The following is a 26,183-nucleotide window of genomic DNA, read 5'->3' on the forward strand; positions in this document are numbered from 1 at the left end:
GGAATATATAAATACTTTCACTTCATATTTGAACAGTTTAGAACAGACACAACACAGCAATAAATTCTGCTGGTAAAGGTATTACAATATGCCTTCTCCCATTCTAGCTGCAAAACTCCAAGGCTAATTTTATAGGGTTAAAAAATGTAAGTATAGTATTTTACAGTTTATCCCTTTTTCTTTGCATCTTAAAATGAATTCTTACAAAATCACATTTTAACTTTTTTAACTCCAATTTTATTTAAAATCACCATTCTTATTTCTAATATAATAGACAAATATTAATAGATGTAGTTCAAGAGTTCAGAATCCAGGAACAAAAAAACTAAATATAAAGAATTAAAGGAAACTATTTAAAGAAAGTATCTAGAAAACCAGAAAAATTAAAATCCCTACTTTATTCTTTCTTTTAAAAAAACAACCAAATGGATCAAAGCATTAACAGAAGTAACCAAACAATTACAAGAAAAAATATGGCTAAAAAAAAATAATCCTGTTTTTTTTTAATTTTATTCAGTTTGGAGAAACAAAGAGACAGAGCACAAGCAGGGGAGGAACAGAGAGAGACAGAGACACAGAATCTGAAGAAGGCTCCAGGCTACGAGCTGTCAGCACAGAGCCAGATGCAGGGCTTGAACCCATGAACCATGAGATCATGACCTGAGCCAAAGTCAGACATTTAACCGACTGACCACCCTAGCACCCCAGTAGAGCCTTTCTAACCTAGTCATAAGGAGTTCCTGGGTGGCTCAGCTGATTAAGTGTCTGACTCTTGATTTCAGCTCAGGTCATGATCTGCGGGTTCCTGGGATGGAGCCCCGTGTGGGACTTTGCACTGATAGTGCGGAGTCTGCTTGGGATTCTCTCTCTTCCTGTCTGCCCCTCCCCCACTCTTTCTCTCTTTCTCTCTCTCCCTCTCAAAATAAACACTTCAAAAATAAGAAACATAGAGTAGTCATAAAAACAAAGCCATAAACCATTAAAAATTCATATACAAAGTAAAAATGCAAGAGACAAATAAATGTATTCAAAACACATGTGACTAGTGAAAAGCCATTTCCTTCATATACAAAGAAGTTTTACAAGCCACCAAGCAAAGAGCAATGTAAGAGAATGATGGATAATTGGCTATGGGCTTAAAGGCAAATCATGGAAAAAGCCCCAATTTATTCACAAAAAATGAATAAAAATTCTTTTTTATGATATATCTTTACCTAAATCCAATTACAGAAGATATATCCAGTTTTATATATTCATAAGTTAATTCTTTTTTCATATCGTACTATGTCTTTACTACTAATTCATTTATACATTCAACAATATCCGTGGGGCTCCCAAGAGCACCAGATGCTGTTCTGGCAATTAGAACACTGCAGTAAACAAAACACAGTTCCTGCTCTCAGAGCTTACATTCTAATAGGAAAGATAAAAACAAAATCAACAGACTAAAATAAATAAATATCAGAGAATTATGAGTGCTTCACAGCATTTACACTGATAAAACAGGAACATTAAATAAACTGGAAATCATAGCAGGAAGCTTGTTTTGGATAGACCAAATGGAGAGGACATCTTCAAGTGGTGAACTTATGGCTGAGAGACGTGAATAATGTGAAAAGCTAGATCATAAAGTATCAGAGAGAAGAACACCACAGATTTAGGAAACCACAAGTAGAAAGTCTCTAAACTATATGTTTGTTGGTAAGTTGAAAGGGCAATGAAGACGATGTGATTGAAAGAAGAGTAAAAAAAAAAAATAGGGTAGGAAATGGTAAGTGATAGGTAGCTAGAGGCAAATCCTTTTAGGGCTTCCGGGATTATTTTTTAGTTTGTGAACAAATGATGAAGTGTGTGTGTGTGTGTGTGTGTGTGTGTGTGTGAGAGAGAGAGAGAGAGAGAGAGAGAGAGAGAGAGAGGGAGAGAGAGAGAGAGAGAAGAGAGACAGAGACAGAATATGAGAGGGCAGCAGGCAGGAAGAGAGACTTGTACTTGAATGATTTTTTAAAATATGTATCCAGTTTACCTACTTCCAAAAACTCTTCTGAGAATAATTCAAAACTTCATATATTTAACTGATATTGCTGGATATCTTCAGGTCTGATTCATGTAGAAGGACAAAAAATTGAACACAAAGAATTTGCATATTTTATGTTTTATCTGTTCTCAATTTGATAATTTTGCTTTTGAAACTGTACTTTCATCACTGGTTTCATTGTAATACTGAATTAGAATCATAATCCATTACTGTTAACAGCATGGCTATTTTATTATTACTCCAAAAATAGGGCGATGAATATATGTAATTGATAATAAAAAATACAAACAGAATCAATGCACATCTGGGACAATGACCTTTGAGTTTCACAAGGGCTTATACTTTGAGGTATAATTACTCTTGTACTTGCAAAGTTGTATGAAATCTTTCATCCTAGAGAGTCCTGATATAATATAGAAATTAACCTTCTGAGAATGCATTAAGTCCATTACAGAACAATATTTTTCTCATGATGTCACATTAGTCTCACTTTCTTAATCAACCTATGGCACTAAAGTGCTTTTATATCATCCAATGTGAATTACTATTGAAAGTAAGTTTTTTTTTTCTTTCAAAGTAGACAATAAATTTGACATATATAATACATAAAATAACTATTTCCCTTTTAATATTATGGGAATTATATATTAATATATAACATATATATTACATTATTATACATTACATTACAATATTACATTATATATTATATATAATTAATATTAACATAATATATAATGAATATATCTGATTAAGATATATCAGATTAAGTTAGCTTAAATTGTCTCCAAACACATCCAGAACTTAAACACTGACAGTTTTTTGCAATAATTTGGCCTAATAAGTATGAAAGCAAACTGCAAAACTATGGGTCCTGAAATCAGGGGCAAATATTATCACTTCTCACTTTTTTTCTCTCAAAGTAAACTGATTTTATCATTTCTTGACAGATGAGGAACCAAGTATTTATCTCCTCTAATCCTCTATTGCCCCTTTCAAGAATTTAAAATTGCTGGTTACCTAGTGTGCTGTTATGTAGTGAATAAGTACAAACACTACATCCTAGCTGTTTCTTGCTGTTGCTTCCTACTACTGCTGGTAAGGAGTGGTCTCACGAGGTCCATTGACACATGCTAGGATGTGCTTCCCTGACTACAATGCACACTATCAGGGGTCTTGGTCTTTACAAGAAGCTGAGGGGCCGTACTCAATACTCAGCATGGCAATGAGAGCTCTGCTTGAATTCCAAGAATAGCTTTATTCCTCTTCTACTGTGCATATCATTCAAGAAGGCATTAGCAAACTCAGAACTGACCAACCTGGCCTTATGTACCACTCAGCCTGACCAAACTTTAGAGATTTCTTCTCTTTTTTTAAAGATATGTTTATTTTATTTTTCCAACTTTTTATTTAAATTCCAGTTGGCTAACAAGCAGCATAATATTGGTTTCGGGTGTAGAATTCAGCGATTCATCACTTACATACAACACCCAGTGTTCATCACAAGTGCTGTCCTTATTACCTGTCACCTATTTAACGCACCGCCCCCCCCACCCCGCTCCATCCATCTCCCCTCCAGTAACCATCAGACAGATTTCTTCTTGATTCCAGGTGCTTAACCTGTCTTTTCCGACAGCATTTACTTTAGAAAACTTACAATTGTATTTCACTGTCCCTTTGAAATGCAAGTTTTCTCCCAGCCTCTTGCTAGTTTTTCAACCCAGAGCTGTCTTTCTCAAGCACAAAGGAGCCATCCCTTTGAAATGTGATAATTATCAAGAAAGGTAGTGCCCCTCTCAGTCTCTGTGGAAGGTGGAAGCCTAACTTCAAAAACAATAGTTAGCAAACACAGACAGCTTCATCTTACCTACTAACCTTCAGGCTAATTTTCCATTGGTCCACCCTGGTGCTTAAAAAATTTTCCTGCCTTTTGTTTCAATAGCATTTGAAATCAGTCAATCTCATTCTACTGCAATAGTCTTGAATAAACTTGTTGTTGCCTGTTTAACTGCATCCAATACAATTTCTCTTCGATAGTACACAAATTATTCTAATAAGCTTTTCATTCTCCTTTTCTCCTCCTGGTATCAATTCAAATAGTTTTTCTCTTTGACTTCTAGTATACACAATGCCTCTAAGCTTCTTTCCAGGAATATGAAACCTCTGTTCCCACTATGCCTATACACACCCCTTTCAAGCAGGGCTTCCATGATTATATCCAGAGAGTCAGGAAATCTAGAGACCTCCTACACCAGTAGTTAGAGCGATTTGTAGTGATTTAATGTGGTATCTCTGCCCTGGAACAACCAATTTTAAAATACAGCCATTCCAGAAAGCTAACACAAAATAACAAAAAAAAAAAAGCTTCATATACTCAGTGACTTAAAATAGTATGCATGTGGTCATTCCTTTAATAAAACTGCAAAAGTATGATTCTTAGGAGTTAAGTATATTACTATATGATTAATTGCTCAGGATACAGTTTCTGAAAAGTTAATTTTGGAAAAATTCATGAAACATTTGAAGATTCTTTAAATGTTTTTCCAGAAAAAAATATTAAAATATTCCTTTAGCTGAAAAAGAAAGTGTCTGTCATCTCATAACCTCAGGAGCATTAAGCATTGTCACATAAAAATATCTGGACTTCTTTTTCTGGATCTGGATCTATAAATAATGAAGTAGATATCTGCAAAAACCTCCTGCAACAAAACAGCTAGAAAAATTGACTAAACTATGTAGCTGAACTTATGAAAATATTGTCAGAAGTTAAACTGAAGAGAAGCTGAAAATCAGAATGTCAAGAGGGTAATGCCCGCCTTAACCTGTCCTGAGAGAATCTGTCTTCAGAACCAAGGAGGTTTTATTTTACTGGACCAGCAGGATGGGAAACAAGAACTTCCACAGGTCTCCATGTGGAGAATTGAGACCCAGACACTCCTCCCACCCCCATTTCACAAATCAAACTAGAACATAAAGAGCTATAACTCCAGGACTGAGTGGACCTGAAACAAGTCGCCCCACTGACAGAGAAAGAAGTAAGGATATTACTCTGACTTGGCTCAAGCTCTAGATGTGTAAGATTCTACATGAGCAATTTATAAGCACAGACCCATTTTCAAAGGAACTTGAGTTTTGGGATTCCTGGGTGGCTCAGTGGGTTAAGCATCAGGCTTCGGCTCAGGTCACAACCTCACAGTTAGTGAGTTCGAGTCCTGAATTGGGCTCTGTGAACAGTGCCGAGCCTGAAGCCTGCTTTGGATTCTGTGTCTCCCTCTCTCTCTGCCCCTCCCCAGTTCATATTCTCTCTCTCTCTCTCTCTCTCTCTCTCTCTCTCTCTCTCTCTTTCTCTCTCAAAAATAAATAAACATTAAAAAAAGATTCTTCAAAAGAACTTCAGTTTTAACTTCCTGAGTGGCTCAGGAAAACACAAGCCATGGAAATTAATATTATTTTCTGTTTAATAAAAAACAAGAAACAAAAATTACTTGGAGGAAATCACCCTATATCCAAGGCAAATTGCATTTCCCATATATAACACAATACTGATCGTGACCTCACCAAATTTTGTATTTTATAAAGATAAGTAAACCTGAGTGAGAATCAGCAGAAAGAATAATGTATTGTTTTAGGACCCATGAAACCTAGATAAGATGTGCTAATATATAACTATACATAATCAAATAATATTTTAAGGGTGAACATTAAAAAGGAATAAGACTCCATTAAAAATGCTAGGATGATTTATATAAAAACAATTTCTGAAAATAATAAATATATATAAAGATTGGAATAAAAATTTAAAAGTATAGGTAAAAATGGGGATTTAAATTCTACTAAAGAAAATACTAGCTAACTGGAAGATATATAAATTAATTTTAAAAATAGCACATGGAGAAAAAATAATGAAAGTATCAAAGGAGATGCCTGAGGATAAAATTTGTAAATCCAATATATATCTGAAAGAGTTATTAGCAGAAGATAGCAAATGCTGGAATAAAAGGTAACGTGTAAGATTGTTTAAAAGATAGCTAAAATTATTTTCCCTTTGATTCAGGAAACAAAACTAATAGCGAGTAGAAATAGGAAAAAAAAGTGGAAAGAAGAAGGGAAGGAAGGAAAAAAGAACTGGAAAACAAAAAAAAAATACAATTAACGTTAAATCATGACAGGTTAATAGTTCACACCAGAAAAATACGGAGAACAGAAGACAATAAAATAATATTCTCCATTTTTTGAAGGAAGTAACTAACAACCTACACGGGGCACTATGATAATTTAGCCAGATCTCACGTTAATAATAAATGTCTTAAGTTCCCCCCTCCCCGCCTGCCCCACCAAGGAACCTCCATACTGTTTTCCACAGTAGTTACACTGTGGAAATATACATTCCAACCAATAGTGCACAAGGGGTCCATTTTCTCCACATCCTTACCAACACATATTATTTCTTGCCTTTTGATTCTAGCCATTCTGACTGGTATAGAGTGACATCTGATTGTAGTTTTGATTTGTATTTCCCTGATGATTAGTGAAATTGAACATCTTTTCATGTGTCTGTTGGCCATCTGCATGTATTCTTTGGAAAAATGTCTATTCAGGTCCTCTGCCCATTTTTTTAATCAGCTTATATGTGAAAAACAGTAGAGAAGTTTCTCAAAAAATTGAAGATAGAAATACCATATGATCCAGTAATTCCCCTAGTAGGCATTTAACTAAAGAAAATGAAAACACTAACTCAAAAAGATATATGTGCTTCTATGTTTATTACAGCATTGTTTATAAAATCCAAGAAACGGGAAACAACCCAGTGTCCATCTTTAGATGACTGGATAAAGAAGATGTGGTATATTTTCTTACATCATCATAGATGGACCCAGAAGGTATTATGCTAAGTGAAATAACTCAGACAGAGGAAGATAAATATCATATGATTTCACTTATACATAAAATCTAAAAAACAAAACAAACAAAACAAATAGAGTCTTAAATACAGAGAACAAACTTGTGGTTGCCAGAAGGGAGACAGGTAGGAGGAGGATGGGTAAAATAGAAAAAGAGGATTAAGGGATACAATCTTCCACTTATAAGTAAGTCATGGAGATAAAAATATAGTATTGGAAATACAGTCAATAATATTTTAATAACTTTTTGTGGTGACAGATAGTGACTACATTTATCATGGTGGGCACTGAGTAATGCATAGAACTGTTGAATAATTATGTTGTACACCTAAAACTAAAACATTTTAAATTAATTATACTTCACTAATATTTTTTAACATTTATTCATTTTTGAGAGACAGAGAGAGAGACAGAGTATGAGCAGGGAAGGGGCAGAGAGAGAGGGAGACACAGAATCCAAAGCAGGCTCCAGGCTCTGAGCTGTCAGCACAGAGCCCAACGCAGGGCTCAAACTTATGAACTGAGAGATCATGACCCCAGCCGAAGTCGGACGCTCAACCGACTGAGCCACCCAGGCGCCCTGATACTTCAATAATAATTTTTAAAAAACAATGAATAATTTTTTACACAACCTACTGTAAGTGCTGCCAGCAAACAGCTTGCAGCTATCAGCCTTCCTCAGGAATCACCCTCTACTGAGGAGAGCTGCTTCAACCGAAACCACCGTCAAAGGGACATCCAAAGACTGATGCTTAAGAACAGCTCAGCTTCCTTGCCTCAATTCCAAAGGGCCATCCTAGCTTCAGAGCTCCAAGGGTTTGATGGAGAAATTTTTTTAAAACTGTAGCTGACCCTAACATATTACTTTCTCTTCCTCTTTGTTTCCTAACAGTCTCTTGCACTAAAATCTTGGTCTCAATATAGTATACTCCAGGGAACTCAATTAGTCATATAGCCACAAAGAAAATAAGCAAATGAATGACATTTCACAATTAAAGGTAAAAAGTTATAGACCAATAAACAAATAATAATAAACACACAAAACTTTCCACTGGCAAATGGTAAATTCTCAGCAAACAAGTGTCTAAAAAATTCTTTAGAAACAAGGAAAATAAACTGAAGATCAAAGTTTCAAGAAATAAATTTGAACAAACAGGTAATCAAAAGGATAATTGTCATCAACTGCTGGCATAAACAAGGATAAAAATAATGAGCAATGTTGGTGAATAACAAAACAAGTGAAATTAAAATACTGGACAATAGGGGCGCCTGGGTGGCGCAGTCGGTTAAGCGTCCGACTTCAGCCAGGTCACGATCTCGCGGTCCGAGAGTTCGAGCCCCGCGTCAGGCTCTGGGATGATGGCTCGGAGTCTGGAGCCTGTTTCCGATTCTGTGTCTCCCTCTCTCTCTGCCCCTCCCCCGTTCATGCTCTGTTTCTCTCTGTCCCAAAAATAAATAAACGTTGAAAAAAAAAATTTAAAATACTGGACAATAATAAAATGTGTAATATGAGAGAGTATAAGGAAAACCACTTCTTTCCTAAGACCTCTGTACTATAAGAATAAGAATGGGAGCAGTACTAGCAAGATTTAATAATAATGATTACAATAGACTATTAAAAACAATGTATATAAACATATTTGTAAATGTAAATACATTAGACAATATTCTAATTTTAAAAACCTCTATCTAAATAAACTGTTCCAAAAACAAATAGAAAAGCAAATCAACTTATTACCATTCAGATAATAGTATAACCTTGCTTAAAAATAATTATATATTAGGGGCGCCTGGGTGGCTCAGTTGGTTAAACGTCCAACTTCGGCTCAGGTCATGATCTCACGGTTGGTGAGTTCGAGACCCACATCGGGCTCTGTGCTGACAGCTCGGAACCTGGAGCCTGCTTTGGATTCTGTCTCCTTCTCTCTCTGCCCCTCCCCACTTGTGCTCTCTCTGTCTCTCAAAAATAAATAAATGTAAAAAAAAATTTTTTAAATTATACATTGGGGTGCATAAGTGGCTCAGTCAGTTAAGCTTCCATCTTCTGCTCAGTTCATGATCTCATGGTTCATGAGTTCTAGCCCTACGTTGGGCTCTCTGCCATCAGCACAGAGCCCACTTGGGATCCTCTGTCTCCCTTTCTCTGCTCCATACCTGATCTTGTGTCCTGTCTCTCTCTCTCTCAAAAATAAACATTAAAAACATGCTTAAAATAATTACACATTATATTAGGCCAATATTATAAATAATGGTAATGGAAAATTAGTAAATAAAATATTTATCAACAAAAACCTACAATGCTCAGACATTTTAACATCATTCTTTAGCCTAGAAATGTAAGACATGTTAATATTAGGAAATATATTTCAGGATATTCACAGATCATTAGGGAAAAACTACTAATATTACACTGGATGTAGAGAGAAGCATTCCAAAGCAAATTCATGAATAACAAAACAATGACACCAATACCACTTCTAAATAAAAATCTTCAGTAAGATGCTACTACACAACCACTACAATGTCTATAATCAAAAAGAGATAATAAAAAGTGTTTATGAGGATCTGGAGAAACTGAAGTCATATAACGCTTTTAGAAATGCAAAATGACAAAGCAATTTTGAAAAACAGTTTGACAGTTTCTGAAAATGTTAAACATAAACTTAAAATACAATGTACCAATTTCACTCCTAGGAATCTATTAAAAAGAAATGGAAGCATATGTCTACAAAAAGGCACAAATATGCAGTTCACAGCAGCACTATTCATCTAAAAAAACTGAACAATCGTCCAACTAGTGAATGGATAAATAAAAAGTGGCATATCCATGCAATAGAATACTGTTCAACAATTTAAAGTAACAAACTACTGATGCATTCTATAAAACAGATGATTTGCAAAAACATTATGGTAAGTAAAAAAAAAAGTCAAAAACAAAAGATTTCTTGCATGATTCTATTTATATGAAATTTCCAGAAAAGGCAAATTTCTGTAAACAGATTAGTATTTGCCTAGGGAATAATAGAAGTGGAATCTTTTCCAGGTGATGGAAATATTGTAAAACCACATTTGTGGCCATTGTTGCATGACTTATACATTTAAAAAAATGTATCAATAACAAATTTAAAGCTTAGTGGCTTTTCACAAAGAATTACCATCCATGTACAGATAACCAACACACAGATTGATAAATAGAACTTGCATCCCAGATACTCTCCTCATGGCCTTCTCTGTCACATATTACCCCAAAGGTAAATCCTTCTAATTTTTAGATCTACATATATTGGGTAAACTTTGAGTAACTAAATTAAATACTATTATGTCTGCCTACATTTGTTTAACATTGAGAGATTTATCTGTTACTTCATATGGCAGTTTATCATTTTCATTGCTGCAAAGTAATACATTATATATCTCAATTCAATTATTCATTCTTTGTGTTCAAATTTTTATTTAAACTCCAGTTAGTTAACATACAGTGTAATATTAATTTCAGGTGTGCAGTATAGTAATTCAACTTCCATACATCACCCAGTGCTCATCACAAGTGCATTTCTTATTGCCCATTGCCTACTTAACCCACCCCTCCTCACCCTCATTTATTTTTGATGGACATTTGAGTTACTTGCTGGTTTTGTCTACTTTTAAAAAATCTACTTTTTTGTATGTATCTTTTGTTTGCACGTTTGTAGGCCTTTCTGTTGAATATATAACAGGATGAAATTTCTGAGTCAAAAGGGATGTGTTTATTTAGCTTTAATAATTATGTGTAGTTTCCCAACATGGTGCTAATTTATACTTCCATGAACAGAATGTCAGATTTCCAATCACTTACCCTCTTTTAAGTGTGTGTATAATTAAATCCTAGTGATGTTTTGTTTCTCCATTATCATGGGTGAAATTGGACATCTTTTAACATAGTTATTAGTCATTTACTCTATTTTATAGTGCCTATTCCACACATTTGTTCATTTTTTAAAATTGTTGCCTTTTCTTCCCATTGATCTTAGGCAACTATACATACTCTGATAACATTTGTGAATTGAAAATATGGTCCTTCACTCCATGACTTGAGTTTTATCTATTTTAAATGGTATTGTTTGACAAGAATTTTATATTTGAATGAAAACCAATTAATCAATCATGATTTAATTGATTTTAATTATTTTTGATTTTTTTTTCTTTTCTATATGGACAATCCAATCATACCACTTGCAAAAAAAAAAAGTTTTATTTCATTTCCTATTATTACCACTTTTATTTACTTTTCTTAACATTCTACATTCATTAGGACTCCTAGCAAACATAAAAATGAAGTTGTGAGAACAGAAATATTTATATCATTCCTTCTTTCAGGGAGAGCATTCAAAATTTTACCAATAAGAATGAATATTATAGAAGTTCAGTACCTAGTTTTTTATAAGATTAAGGACATCCTCTTAATTTTCCTTTACTGACAACATTTTTTTCTTTTCTAAATGAGAGGTAAAATGAATAAATGTATTTTCTGCAAATATTCTTCTGTTAATTGGGTGAATTGCATTTTTTACTTTTTTAATATTAAATCCATTCATGTAATAAGCTTGCCCTTTTGCAATATGTCCTCCTTTTATATATCACTGGATTTGACTTGCTAACACACTGATTAGGAATTTTGCATCTTTATATATAAGGCAGATTAACATACAATTTTACTTTCTTGTTACATACTTTTGGTAAAATAATATAGTGGTCTTCTTAAATAATGCAAGAAACATGTCTTCTCTGTTTTCTCAAAAAGTTATGTAGCAATGATGTTACTTCTTTTGTATATGTTTGCAAGAACTAATTGGAAAAACCATTTGAATGTGTAGTTCAACTGGTGTGACAGTTTTAGGTATAAAATCTATCCCTTCATAAAATTTTGAAATATTAGGATTTTATATTTTTGTGTCAATTTTGTTAGGTTTTCTAGCAATGTGTCCACGTTACCTAAATTTTATAATATACTGTTTTTAGCCAGGGTTGTTCATAATAGTTTCTTTTTGGTTTAAAGACAATAAAATCACTGAAGTGATTTCTCCTTTTAATTCTTAATATTAGTAATTGCACTATCTCTTTTTTGGCTCTCTGTTGCCAGGTGGTTTCAATCTTACTGGTTTTTAAAAAAAGGGGTGCCTTGGTGGCTCAGTCAGTTAGTTCGACTTCGGCTCAGGTCACGATCTCATGGCTTGTGAGTGACTTGAGTTTGAGCCCCACAGCCAGTACTCTGTGCTGACAGCTCAGAGTCCAGAGCCTCCAATTCTGTGTCTTGGTTTCTGCCCCTCCTCCACTCGTGCTTTGTCTCTCTCATTCTCTTGCTCAAAAAATAAGTAAACATTAAAAAGATTGAAAAGAAAAAATATCTTCAGATATGTTAATTCTATGGTACATTTTCCATTTATTAAGGGTAGCATGATGTTTATATTATTTCTTATCTTTCCAAGAAAGCAGCGTATTCTCAGATCACTGATTTTCAAGTCTTATTTTTAACGTATGTATTTACAATTTAAAATTAACACTAGATTGATTTTAGTTTTATTCTGTAAGTTTTGATATATTTTTATTAATACTCAGTTTAAAATATTTTTGAAATTTAATTATGAATTCATTTTCTACCCTTTAGAGTATTGCTTAAAATATAAAGGAACACTTTATTATCTATTATTTTTATAGCCCAGTTCTACTATAATGAGATAATATACCTTTTATGATTTTATTATTGTTTTTTTAACATTTATTTATTTTTGAGACAGAGAGAGACAGAGCATGAACGGGGGAGGGTCAGAGAGAGGGAGACACAGAATCCGAAACAGGCTCCAGGCTCTGAGCTGTCAGCACAAGCCCAACGCGGGGCTCGAACTCATGGACCGCGAGATCATGACCTGAGCCAAAGTCGGCCGCTTAACCAACTGAGCCACCCAGGCGCCCCATTATTATTGTTTTTAAAAGACACTTGTTTAAAGTGCTACTACTACTACTACTACTACACACACACACACACACACACACACACACACATTATGCACACACTAGGTGTCATGTTATATATAAGTCCACTGGGAAATTTTGTAAATAGAATTGCTTAAATATTTTATACTTTTCTTGTTACTGCCTTTGCTTATTTTCTATCTTATTTGAGACTTACGTTGAATTTACTTATTGTTTGAGGATTTCTATTCTTTTTAGTTATTTCAATTGAACCTACTTAACATATGCATCCTAATCTTAAATCATTACATTTTTTAAGATAGATCAGCCCTTTTATCAACAGGAAATGTTCTTTTGCTACAGTCATTTCTCTTATATTAAAACCTACCATATGTGTTATTGATATAGTTACATTAACTTTCTTTTAGGTAGTATGTGTACTGTGTATATTTTTCAATTATTTTACTTCCTATAGATTTATATTTAAGGTATGTTTCCTATAAGCTGAATACAACTTTATTAAAAAGTTTTTAATGTTTATTTTTAGAAAGAGAGAGAGAGAGAGAGAGAGAGAGAGAGAGAGAGCGTGAGTGGGGGAGGTTCAGAGAGAGGGAGACACAGAATCCAAGGCAGGCTCCAGGCTCAACTGCCAGCACAGAGCCTGACAGGGGCCTCGAACTCACGAACTGCAAGATCATGACCTGAGCCAAAGTCAGATGCTTAACCGACTGAGCTATCCAGGCGTCCCTGAATACAATTTTCAACTCAGGTTGAATATAGCTATTTTAATTGTATTTTATATTTATGTTCAGTGAAATTACTCATGTGTTGTGATTTCAATCTATAATTTTATTATATGTTTTCTCTGTGTTCTACCAATGTTTTTTTTCATTCTTACATTATTTTGAATGAATTGTTTTTATCTTCTCTGTACAATTTTCATTTAGAGTGCCAAGAATACACAATTGGGAAAAGATGTTGTGGTCTCTTCAACAAATGGTTATTGAAAAAAGTGGATATTCACATGCAAAAAGATGAAAACTGGACCCCTACCTTATACATAAAAATAAACTCAAAATGGAATACATTAAAGGCTTCACTGTAAGACCCAAAATAGTAAAACTCCTACAACAAAACATAGAAGAAATGTTTCTTGACATTGGTCTTGGCAATTATTTCTTGGATATGACACCAAAAGCACAAGCAACAATAGCAAAAATTGGATAAGCGGGACAAATAAGACAGATGGAACATCCCAAAAATAAAAAGGCAACCTGTGGAATGGGAGAAAATATCTGGAAAACCATAGGTCTGATTAGGGGTTAATATCCAAAATATACAACTCCTACAACTCAAGAGCAACATATATAAATAAATAAAATAAAATACTCTGATTTTAAAATTGGCTACAGATTTGAGTATTTTTTTCAAAAAAGACATACAAATGGCAAATAGGTATATGAAATGTGGCTCAGCATCATTAGTTATGAGGGAAATGTAAATAAAAATTAGAAGATCGTACCTCACATCTTTGACGATGTGGTTACTGTGAAGAAGGAAAAAAAAAGCGTTGGCAAGGTTGTAGAGAAATTAAAACCTTTGTACTTGTTGGTAGGAATGTAAAATGATGCAGAAACTATAGAAAACAGTATGGGGGTTCCACCAACAATTAAAAATAAAAATACTACATGATTCAGCAATCTACCTTTTGTGTCTATAACCCAAAGAATTGAAATGAGGATCTTGAAGAGACCTTTGCACTTCCATGTTCACTGCAGCTTTATTCACCACAGCCATGACATGGAACCAACATGAATGTCCATCAATAGATCAAAGAATTAAAAATAAGACTACTATAGATCCAGAAATCCCATTTCTGGGTCAATTTTGAAAATAACCTAAAGCAGGAACTCAAAGACATATCTGATTCCCATCTTTACTGCATATTGTTCACAACTGCCAGGATATGTACACTAAATATGTCCATGGACAGATGAATGGATAAAGAAAATGTGGTATATTCATACAATGTAATAGTATTCAGTTTTGTAAAGAACAAATAAATCATAACATTTGAAACATTAAGAAACCTGGAGTACATGATGTTAAATGAAATGTTAGTAATAGCAGCTAAAATACTACACGATTGCACTTACATGAGGCAACTTAATCAAGCTTATAGAAGCAGAGAATAGAATAGTGATCGCCAAGGTCTGGGGAAAGGGTAAAGTGGGGAGATGTTGTGCAATGGGTATAAAGTTTCAGTTATGTAAAATGAGTAAGTTCTGAAGATATTCTGTACAAAACTTGCCTACAATTAATAATACTGTATTGTGCATTTAAAAAATTTGTCAACAGTTTAAGTCTCATATTAAGTGTTCTTACCAACAAAAAGCGGGGTAGGACGAAACTTTTAGAGGGGATAGATATGCTTATTACCTTGACTGTGGTGATGGTGAATTGTTCAATGGGTATAAAGTTAAAAGTTTCAATTATGGAAAATGAGTAAGTTCTAGAGATCTGCTGTAAAACATAGTGTCTATAGTTAACAACAAAACGTTATACACTTCAAAATTTAAGATGGTAAATCTCATGTTGAGTTTTCTTACCATAAAAGGGGAGGGGTGCTACCAAGCATCTTTGGGAAGTGTTGGATATGTCCATTACTTCCATTGAGGTGATGGATCACAGGCATATGTCCAAACTCACCAAACTGTATATTTTAAACATGCAAAATTTTTTGTATGACAATTATACCTCAATAAAGCTGTTAAAAGTTGCTTATAAGTTGAAAGAGTTCTATTTTTTCTTAATCATTAAAAAGGAGGTGAAAAAATAGCAGTATGGTTATTATAAAAAATCATATGCAAACTGAAGTTCCATTGATTCCAAATTAGAAGACAATTTTCTTCTCCTTTTTTTTTCCTTTTCCCTGTTATAGAAGGATTTTTTCCCTGTGTAAACTAATAGTTAGATACCATTGTGACACTAACCCATGAAGTCGTTTTAAGTCAAACATATTTTACTGCAGACCTAGAAATATCCAAATTTAGGGAATTACTCAATGCTAGTCTTTCAAAAGATACTGTAAACAAAATCTTTACCCTACTTAGGAGGAAGATTAAGCAGGAATAACTCCAGAATCTCCTTGTTTTCCTTTCTGCATTTGTCTTTTTTATTCAGACCCTCTATCTCATTACGCCAGGCTTAATAATTGCTCTTCGTCCAGCAGTTTCTTCTCCAGTTCTACCCAACCTCTTTACTTTTTGAGAAGAAAAATCAAATCTATTCTTGTTAATCCACTGCGTAGAGAATCTGAACGTTAATTACTCTCCATAGTAAATATCTCAATTAACAGACCAGCCAGTACTTTTCACAAACTGGTTCCAATCTAAATTAGCAAGTAGTATGTGCCCTAATATTTTAAATTCCTTGTTTTTATGCAGAAATGTTATTTTGTGCTCTATTTTATATGATGTATACTCTTCTTTTCATGTTAGTTACTATGAAAAAAGAAAGATAAATCATAATACCTTATCTGGTATTTTTTAAATGTTTTTTGTTTGTTTGTTTTTGAGAGAGAGAGTGCGTGCATATGAGCAGGGGAGGGGCAGAGAGAAAGGGAGAGAGGGAATCCAACAGGCTCCACACTCAGTGCTTACTATGCAGGGCTCAATCTCCCAAACCACGATATCATGACCTGGGCCAAAATCAAAGTAGGATGCTTAACTGACTGAGCCACCTAGGTGCCTTGTTACCTGATATTTTAATAACTGTGTCGCATAATACCATTTATTTTAGTATTTCTTACTTCCTTTATAGACAGGATAAATTACACCTTATCTGAAAGTCCAACATAAAGATATTAAGGCAAAAGTACATTGAAAAAGGAGCAAATGAGGTTTCTTCTGTGAGTGGGATTCTTGCTCAGAGCTATTATATTTGCATATATTAATACCTAACCCAACTCTTCCCCTGCTTTGACAGAGAAAACAAGGAATTTCTGTTAATTATCCTCTATTAATTATTAAACTTCTTTCCTTTTTTTTTGAAAATGTGTTATTAATGCTTAGTACTGGGAACTTATTCTACTCTAAAATGTTAAAAATTGGGCCACCTGGATGGCTCAGTTGGTTAAGCGTCTGGCTCTTGATTTCAGCTCAAGTCATGATCTCATGGTTCATGCAGTCAAGTCCCACATGGGGCTCTGGGCTGACAATGTAGAACCTTCTTGAGATTCTCTCTTTCTCACCCTCCCCAGCTCACACACACATGCTCTCTCCCTCTCTTGCACTCTTCAAAACAAACTTTAAAAAATTTTAAATGCTAAAAATGACTTATTTTAATTTGAATTATTATAATCATTTGAACCTCATATTGAACCTATCATAGTGACAGTACTTCAGCATCTCATAATATATACAGTAAATTATAAACATAAAAAGTCTACGGTTAATAGCAGGTTAAAGACTGATAAGACAACATAAGACATTAGTGAATGAAATGAGAAAGATCCTCAAATCAAGCTTATATTTTTGAATGATTTTTATTATTTTAATTTCTTCAACACTACTATAGTCAATAATAACGTTGCAATTAACACTTCTTAAGCACATGATATTTAAATTTTATTTAGGTGCCTTAAAATCAATTTTAAACAACACATTTAATTCTTGTTATACTTCAAAGTGTTTCATATAACTTAACCTCTCTTGATAAATTTACATTATTAACTTTCAAATACATTAATTAAAAAAATACTTCTCAAATAGAATGAGAAAATTAAATTTAGAAGCCCTTTAATGTGTAAGTAAAATAACATACATATACATGTCCATAATCTTTTCATTCCTGGGTCACCTTATTGATTTAGTCATCTCTGTGCACAGTAGGACTATCTTTCATTAGCAGTCATTTAGACTTTACCTTATAGAAGTAATCTTTTAACAAAGTTATGATGATAAACTCCAATTGAATTCTTATGGATAAAAAATCATACAGCAGTTACCTTGAATCATTTTGTTTCTCACGAGTACCTAAAATCAATTAAATGGCATATTTCGCATGAAAGCTAGCTTCATAGTTTTAGAGTAAACATGATATATCTTGACATGAGAGTTACCTTTCATCTTTTTTCCTAAGGACATGAACAGACACTAATGGCCTTGTCCCAAGTTTCCTCTTACCACATTCATATATTTTTAATGATTCTCTTTTATTGTAAATTCTGTTTGAAACGATGTAAAAGGGTTTTGGCATGACCTAGAATAGAGTTACCTTTTATTTATTTCTTTCCAGAGTTATTTTTTTAATGTTTATTATTTGAGAGACAGAGAGACAGAGAGGCAGAGTGAAAGCAGGGGAGAGGCAGAGACAGAGAGAGACACAGAATCTGAAGCAGGCTCCAGGCTTTGAGCTGTCAGCACAGGGCCCGACAAGGGGCTAGAACTCACGAACCCTGAGATGGTGACCTGAGCCAAGGTCGGACTCTTAACCGACTGAGTCACCCAGGCGCCCCAGAGCTATCTTTTAAAATCAGTAAGAAGGGGTGTCAGGGTGGCCCAGTCGGTTGGGTGTCTGACTTCAGCTCAGGTCATGATCTCACAGTTTGTGGGCCCCACGTCGGATTCTGTGCTGACAGCTCAGAGCTTGGAGCCTGCTTCAGATTCTGTGTCTTCCTCTCTCTCTGTCCCTCCCTTGCTTGCACTCTGTCTCTCTCTCTCTTCCAAAATAAATAAACGTTAAAAATTAATTAATTAATAATTAAATAAAAAATAAAATCAGTAAGAAAACCATCAATTTTGTAATTCTACCATAAATAACTAACATGGTTGTGTTTTCTAAATATAAATGTATATTCTTTTGTTTTTAATAATTCTTCACTCATGGAAAGAAATAACTTTTCTTCTTTGCCACCAAAGGTAGACAGAGAAATACCAGAAAGAAATGAGAAAAAATAGGAGTTAAGGAATAAGACCCAGAAATAAGGACAAAAAGTCTTATAAATCAGTACTGAAGGAAGGAAGAAGGAAGGAAGGAAGGAAGGAAGGAAGGAAGGAAGGAAGGAAGGAAGGAAAGAAAGGAAAGGAAGGAAAAAAATATAGCTACATTTTCAGAGTGATTTTGAAAGCAGAATGCTAAATTTCCCAGGTGTTTGGGAAATTCAAGATGAGACTATCAAGCGGAAGGGGTTGATGAAATGTAGCTGAAAGGATCTATTCTCATAGGATAAGTCATCACAGAACCAAACTTTTGCAAAAAGGAATTCAGATATAAAGGGAAGGCAGTAAATAGAATAGAATCAGCTGCTTCTTTATAACCTGCAATATTTCACACTTTGGAGCCCCTGACACACAGAGGTACTGACAGAGATCAGAAGGACACTATACAAAAACAATACCAAAACAAACCTCACCAGGTAACTTCTTGACAGTAGGGTCCAGAGCAGAGTCCCTCCAACTTCTTCAAGCTCCTCAGGCTCCTGAGAAATGTAGCTTTGAGCACGGTCTTACAGTTCAGGCATATATAAACAAGCAAAAAAAAAAAAAAAAAACACGACGGCTCTATCTCTACGAATGCGTGCTTAGAAAACAGACATATCAGGGGTGCCTGGGTGGGTGGCTCAATCCATTATGCGTCCGACTTCGACTCAGGCTTTGATCTCACAATTCATGGGTTCAAGCCCCACGTTAGGCTGTATGCAGACAGCTTTGAGCCCGCAGGCTGCTTCAGATTCCACATCTCCCTCTCTCTCCACCCTGCTCATGCTTGCTTGCTCTCTCTCTCTCTCTCTCAAAAACAAATATTTTTTTTAAAAAATTTTAGAGAAAATAGACATGTTCACATCACATCCTGTCATTATTTGAAAACTTAAAGCTGAAGATTTTTAAAGTTCAGACCAAACAGTGAATAATGGTGATAAATAAAACAAAAATTTATATTCTCAGAAGATATTGCATTAAGTGATAAAACTCAATTATGTCATGGAAGTGATTGAGCTTTCAAATATTATTCTTTATCACCAAAAATCAAAGAATAAGAAAACAAATGAAAAATGACTATAGTCCTCACAATAATAACCACTAAACACCTTGGACAATAACACTCCAAATAAGCAAACCTCATACTCATAGGAAAAGTAAATAAAACTTAGTAGCAATAAACACACCAGTGTTCTTAAGCATCCTTCATATGTGAGGACTATAATTTAACAGACGCAGTTATACTCATGAACTGAATCCTTCATCTACAGACTATTTACATGTTACATTATTATATTATTAAACCTTATAAAATATAATTTTGATAAGTGATATATATTTCTTTCCTAATGTGAATATATTGCCAAACCATTAAATTATTTAGAGCAATTAGAAAACATTTCTCAATCCAACAAGAGAATATAACATTTGTAAATATTTATGCACCCAGCATATCAGCATGTACATATATAAAGCAGGTATTAACAAACCTAAAGGAAAAAAAAATAGATGGCAATACAATAATGGTGAGGATTTTAATACCTCACTTTTACCAATAAATAGATCATCTAGAAAGAAAATCAATAATAAAATACTGGCCTTAAAACACTGGACTTAACAGATATAAAACCAATGCATCCCAAACCATAGAATGTACATTCTTCTCAAGTACACACGGAACACTGTCCAAGATAGATCATTACTTAGGCCACAAAACAAGCCTCAACAAATTTAAGAAGACTGAAATCATATCAGACATCTTTTTTTGACTTCCAAATCCTTAAAAATTATGTCAATGAATAATACTGTGGGATATCTAATCTGAAAAAGTGAGGGACAGAGAATGTGTATTTAGTGATAACATCCAAAAACATTTGTAAACATTAAAAAATTCAAAAGAATTATATTCTTACAAATTAATACACGCAAGTGAGCTAAGACAGAGTTATAAAAATTTCAGAGTGCCTGGGTGGCTCAGTCTGTTAAGCATCCTACTCTTGATTTCGGCTCGGGTCATCATCTCATGGTTTCTGAGTTTGAGCCCCAAGTCAGGCTCTGCTCGCTCGCTCTCTCTCTCTCTCTCTCTCTCTCTGCCCCTCTCCTGCTCCCTCTCTCCCCCTCAAAATAAATAATAAACTTTAAAAGAAGTTATAAAAATTTCATATTGCAAATTTATTCATTGTTTACAACATATATATGTATACATATATATATATACGTGTGTATATATATACGTATATATATATATACGTATATATATAAAGCAGTATTAGAAATAAAATGTACTTATGTTTTAGTGTGATTTATGATGCTGTTTTGGAGTGATGGTGGGGGTCCAGAGCCCATGGCCAAGAAAGAACTCTTGAGATGTCTTTGGTGCAGAAAGGTGGTTTTATTAAAGCACAGGGACAGGACCAGTGGTCAGAAAGAGCTGTCTTGGGACTGTGAGGAGTAACTGATTAATTATATACTTGGGAGTTGGGAAACGTAAAGGCAACATGAAGTTTCCAAAAAAATTTACATATATTAAAAGACTCACAGGATACTGGAGGCCTAGCTATTGTCAAGCTAAGGTTGTTTTTCCCTCTGGCAAAGCATTAACATTAAGACAGTAGGGAGTTCCTGGAGAAACGTTATACTCTGCCTGCCTCAAGTACTTATCAATGGGCTGCAGGTTATAAGTGATGAGGGACCACAAGGCAAGCTAAGAGTCAAGCACAAGGTAGCACAACCACCACGCCCCAAAATGTATGCTATTTCTCAGGCACTCCTGGCTGTCCAAGAACAAAGGAAAGGAAACAAAAGGTTAACTGCTAGAGATCACAGTCACACAGGACAGGAGTCTCCATCAGTTTACAAATATCTTAGTAAATTATAAGAAAAAGGCAATCTTAATAGTCTAATCTCCACCAAACCTGTAGACTCAGTTTCCTGGAGCCCCAACATCACCATCCCCTCCATAGCGATGTGGGAACAAAAACAAGAAGGAAATAGGGGGTAAAATTAAATTTCCTTATAACCTGCAGCATATTAACAAATACCTGAGGGAAATTCAGAGTACAACATTTCTTTAGGAATACCCTACCCCTACTGTTAATGTCTTACTACAGGAAAAACAACCTTAGCTTGACAATAGAAAGACCTCAGGTATTTTAGGTGTCCTCTTTAGCATAGCAAAGTCCCTTTGGAGGCCTCCCCCAATTTCTTTTTTTTTTTAATTTTTTTAACATTTATTTGTTACTGAGAGACAGAGAGACACGGAGTGAGCAGGGGAGGGGCAAAAGACAGAGAGACACAAAATCTGAAGCAGGCTCCAGGCTCTGAGCTGTCAGCAGAGAGCCTGGTGCAGGGCTCGAACCCACAAACCATGAGATCATGACCTGAGCCAGAGTCGGACACTCAGCTGACTGAGTCACCCAGGCGCCCCTCCCCCAATTCTTTGGTATATAACCAATCACTCTTCACAACCCCTTCATACCTTTCTGCCCAGGGGTCCTGTCCCCATGCTTTAATAAAATCACCTTTTTGCACCAAAGACATCTTAAAGAATTCTTCTTTGCCTTCAGCTCTGAACCCCATGAACTCCACCATCACCCCAAAACCTCATCATGAGGAAATTTTATTTTATCTACCATGTCCTTCTGCCTTTGTTTCCCACATCAATTATGTAGAATCACTTCCTACCAGGAAGCAAGTGCTCAGTTAATGTACATAAATAACTGAGTGTCAGATTGAATAATAAAACTTCAAAATTTGTGAGTTAAGTATTACACAAAAGTAACTAGAATTTTTTCATTATTATTTGTAGATTTGAATCCAAATAATATTATGTGAAAGGCAGCCATGTATTTTTACTATTGTTCACCTCCTTATTTTTGTACTATTTCTCATTCAATACCCCATTGTTCTTCTATTTCAGCTACTCTAACAGTGAATAAATCACAGTGGAATTCAGTCCTTGGGAGTTTGGCAACCTTAAAAAATTAAATAATCAACAAAAATTAGGAAGTGGTTATTTTGAGCTTTATACAGCAACATTTTGATTACAGATGTGAACACAAAACCACAGCCAACTGAAATATTCCCTTCATTACTTTTCAACCATATGTATGTGAAGGAGCATTTTCTTTTGATATCTTGCAATCACATCAACACATTCTGAATTATAATTTTTTAAAATTCAAAAGCCCTGTTTTTCTTGTCCTTTTTTTTTTTTTGGTAACAGTATAGATATATGTGACTGCTTCAGATATGTACCTTCTTAAAACAGAATAGGACATATTCTAAAAGGAGTTGTTATAAGGTACAAAGAATGCAAAGGTAAGGGAAAAAGAAACATGTAGGAGATAAAATGGGCACGTAGAACTTACTCCATCATAAGACAATTGCATGTAAGCCTGATTAGGACAGTATCATTCGTTTTTAAGTCATCACAAAGTAAAATTCAACATTAAATATAGTTTAACTAGGGGCGCCTGGGTGGCGCAGTCGGTTAAGCGTCCGACTTCAGCCAGGTCACGATCTCGCGGTCCGTGAGTTCGAGCCCCGCGTCAGGCTCTGGGCTGATGGCTCTGGGCTGATGGCTCGGAGCCTGGAGCCTGTTTCCAATTCTGTGTCTCCCTCTCTCTGCCCCTCCCCCGTTCATGCTCTGTCTCTCTCTGTCCCAAAAATAAATAAAAAACGTTGAAAAAAAATTAAAAAAAAAAGAAAATTAGATAGATAGATGTATATGTACACATATACATATACAAACACACACATACATGTATATATATAGCCTGTATTTGAAATATGAAAATAGCCTGTATTTATAGCTGGAGGACTAGGATCCATATGTAATTTTCAAAGGTTCTGTAAAATCTTTGAAATTATACCTTTTAACCATGTATATGCCCAAGTATTTTTTGAGAACAAAAGATCTGCACTTAATATTATCTGTAATATAAAGTAGAAGCTTGATTATGGAACCACTGCATAGGAATACAAGTAAATAAGGAAATATTCAGATTAAAGAAAATGAAGAGTTACAATAGATTTTCCTTTATGTACCATCAGTACAAGTATCCATAGCCATAAAAAATTATCACTGGTATATTTTGTGCATCTCACAATAGCTCTTAATGATAGTTTATATTTCTCTATGTCAACAAAAACATAAAATTGTTGAGATATCATATGGCTTGCTGATTATTTGGAAGTTATGTATTAAATAAATAAAAGGAGTTCATTTCAAACAGATCGAATAACAATAGTCTTTCCTACTATCCTATTAGAAAGGTGTCAATAAAATAAATGCCTTTAGTCACCACGGAATTATAAATCTTAGCATTTTTTTCTTCTGCTTGAATCAGCAAACAAGCCAGCAACTGGAGATTCCTTGTGACCTTTAAAATATCACTCGAATATACAGTAGGAAGCAGGAAAAAAGGCAACGGGGTGGCTTAAGAACACACGTGTACACACGTACACACACACACACACACACACACAAATTTTTCTTCTAAACTAAAAATACAGGTTTTTTTTTTTCAATAAAAGTACAGTGCTATTTTTTTCTCCTCTCTAGGACTGATTACAAGAACAGAACTTAGCATTAAACAGTGGACCAAGTGAAAACAAATATGCACTCATTCCTTTTTTTGCTCTTATATACAAACTTTTCTCTTACTTATTTCATATTGCCAACTCTTTCTCCCATTCTTTAAGCTACAGAGATAGGCTATTTATCTTAAAACTGGCCAATGTTAAAGTTTGGTAACACTGTCAAACAAGCTTGGCAAAGAAATATGTTTAGTGCCTAGATATTTTCATCATCTTGTCACTCTACCTCCATTTGGCAAGGAAAAGGGAAGCAAGAGAGATGTTACCTATGCAAATAACTAGAAACTATTAAGGAATCACCAATAAAGAGGAATAATCTAAATAATTTATCCTCAACCTTCAAAGGAATTTTTTGCCCTGGTCTGAATTTTAAGACAGAAAAGAATGGAATTATTTATAGTAAATCATTTTATATCAATATTTTTATCCCAATATTAAATATATTTAAAATAATACGTACTTTCTATTTCCATAGTACTTTTTATTCTTCCCTAATGAGTCAAATTGGTTTTTCTTCTTTGAATAAAGACTGAAAGATAGATGGATTTTTTTTTCAATATCTAAGGATAATTTGTCCTAGAAGCCTGAAACTTGATTATAAGAAAATAGGGTCTGTGTATATTACATACGGTTTATTGGACATTAATGAATTAAAAACCCAGCTTTTCCCAATACATTACATGTATAAAGAAAAAATACATTAATATACCAACAGTTGTAGTGATTCAAAGTGACTGCTGGCAATATTAGTTCTTTTCTCTGCAGTAATTATGTTACATTAAAATAAACCAACTGGTGCAATGATGTTATTAGGCAGAAAATACATTCATAAAATTCAAAGTAGATATACAAATACAATTATAATATCCAGAGGCACTGAATGGCAATGCAAATTACACTTTTTAGTTTTAGACATAAACATTTAACACATAGATGATTAATTTTACCAAGTTAAGCAAAATTGTTTTATTTTTCATTTGGAAAATTGCTGATTTATAGCACTAAACCATTTGTTCTAAAATTTTGCATCAGGCTTTTAAGTAATAGCTTTTTCCCTTTAATTTTTCTATGCAATAGTAAATATGTATCCTATAAATTTTGGAAAGCATGGAACAATTTTGTTTTTTTTTTTACTTTAAAGGGACTATCTTCAAACTATTACATCCTTAATTTCAACAATTAAGAAAGCATCAAATTCAAAAGGGCTCTTTCACTTAGGAATACATGTACTAAACTGGAATTAAATCTGTTAAGTGTTTTAGAATAGAAATCTTAAGCACTTGTGGTAGATTATTGTTTGCTGGATGAAATTTAAGAACTCCATCTGTTGAGCTTTATGTGCAAATTTTGTAACTCAGACTGGATGTAATACTGTGAAACAAAATAGATGTAGCAGCAAATCATATTGCAAGTGAAGGCAGATTATATGATGCATTTAAAATGTAAGATATTTTTATTTCATACCAGTATAGTTAAAATAGGATGTTAAAGTTTCTTCCTGGAAGGTACTATGACTAATGCATCTCGGTAGACCCTAACACAGTGCAGGGCACATGGAAAGACACAAATCGTTTTAAAGGTATAAAAGGAAAAAAAGTGCATTTTTAAATTAATAAAATTATTATTTCCTTTGCTCAACACCAATTGCTTTTTCCAGAAAAAAACTAATGGAATAAAACAGGTAATTGATGATAATGGTAGTTTGGCAACTTTATC

The 26,183-nt window shown here is 34.1% G+C and overlaps 1 long non-coding RNA gene across 1 annotated transcript in view; it reads right to left on the reverse strand.

Moving 5' to 3' along the window:
• The window catches only part of LOC123384597, a 191,288-nt gene that overhangs the window by 42,125 nt on the left and 122,980 nt on the right, over positions 1 to 26,183 (reverse strand). The window lies entirely within an intron of this gene.

This window comes from Felis catus, chromosome A1 (assembly GCF_018350175.1).
Source record: "Felis catus isolate Fca126 chromosome A1, F.catus_Fca126_mat1.0, whole genome shotgun sequence".
Taxonomy (NCBI): domain Eukaryota; kingdom Metazoa; phylum Chordata; class Mammalia; order Carnivora; family Felidae; genus Felis; species Felis catus.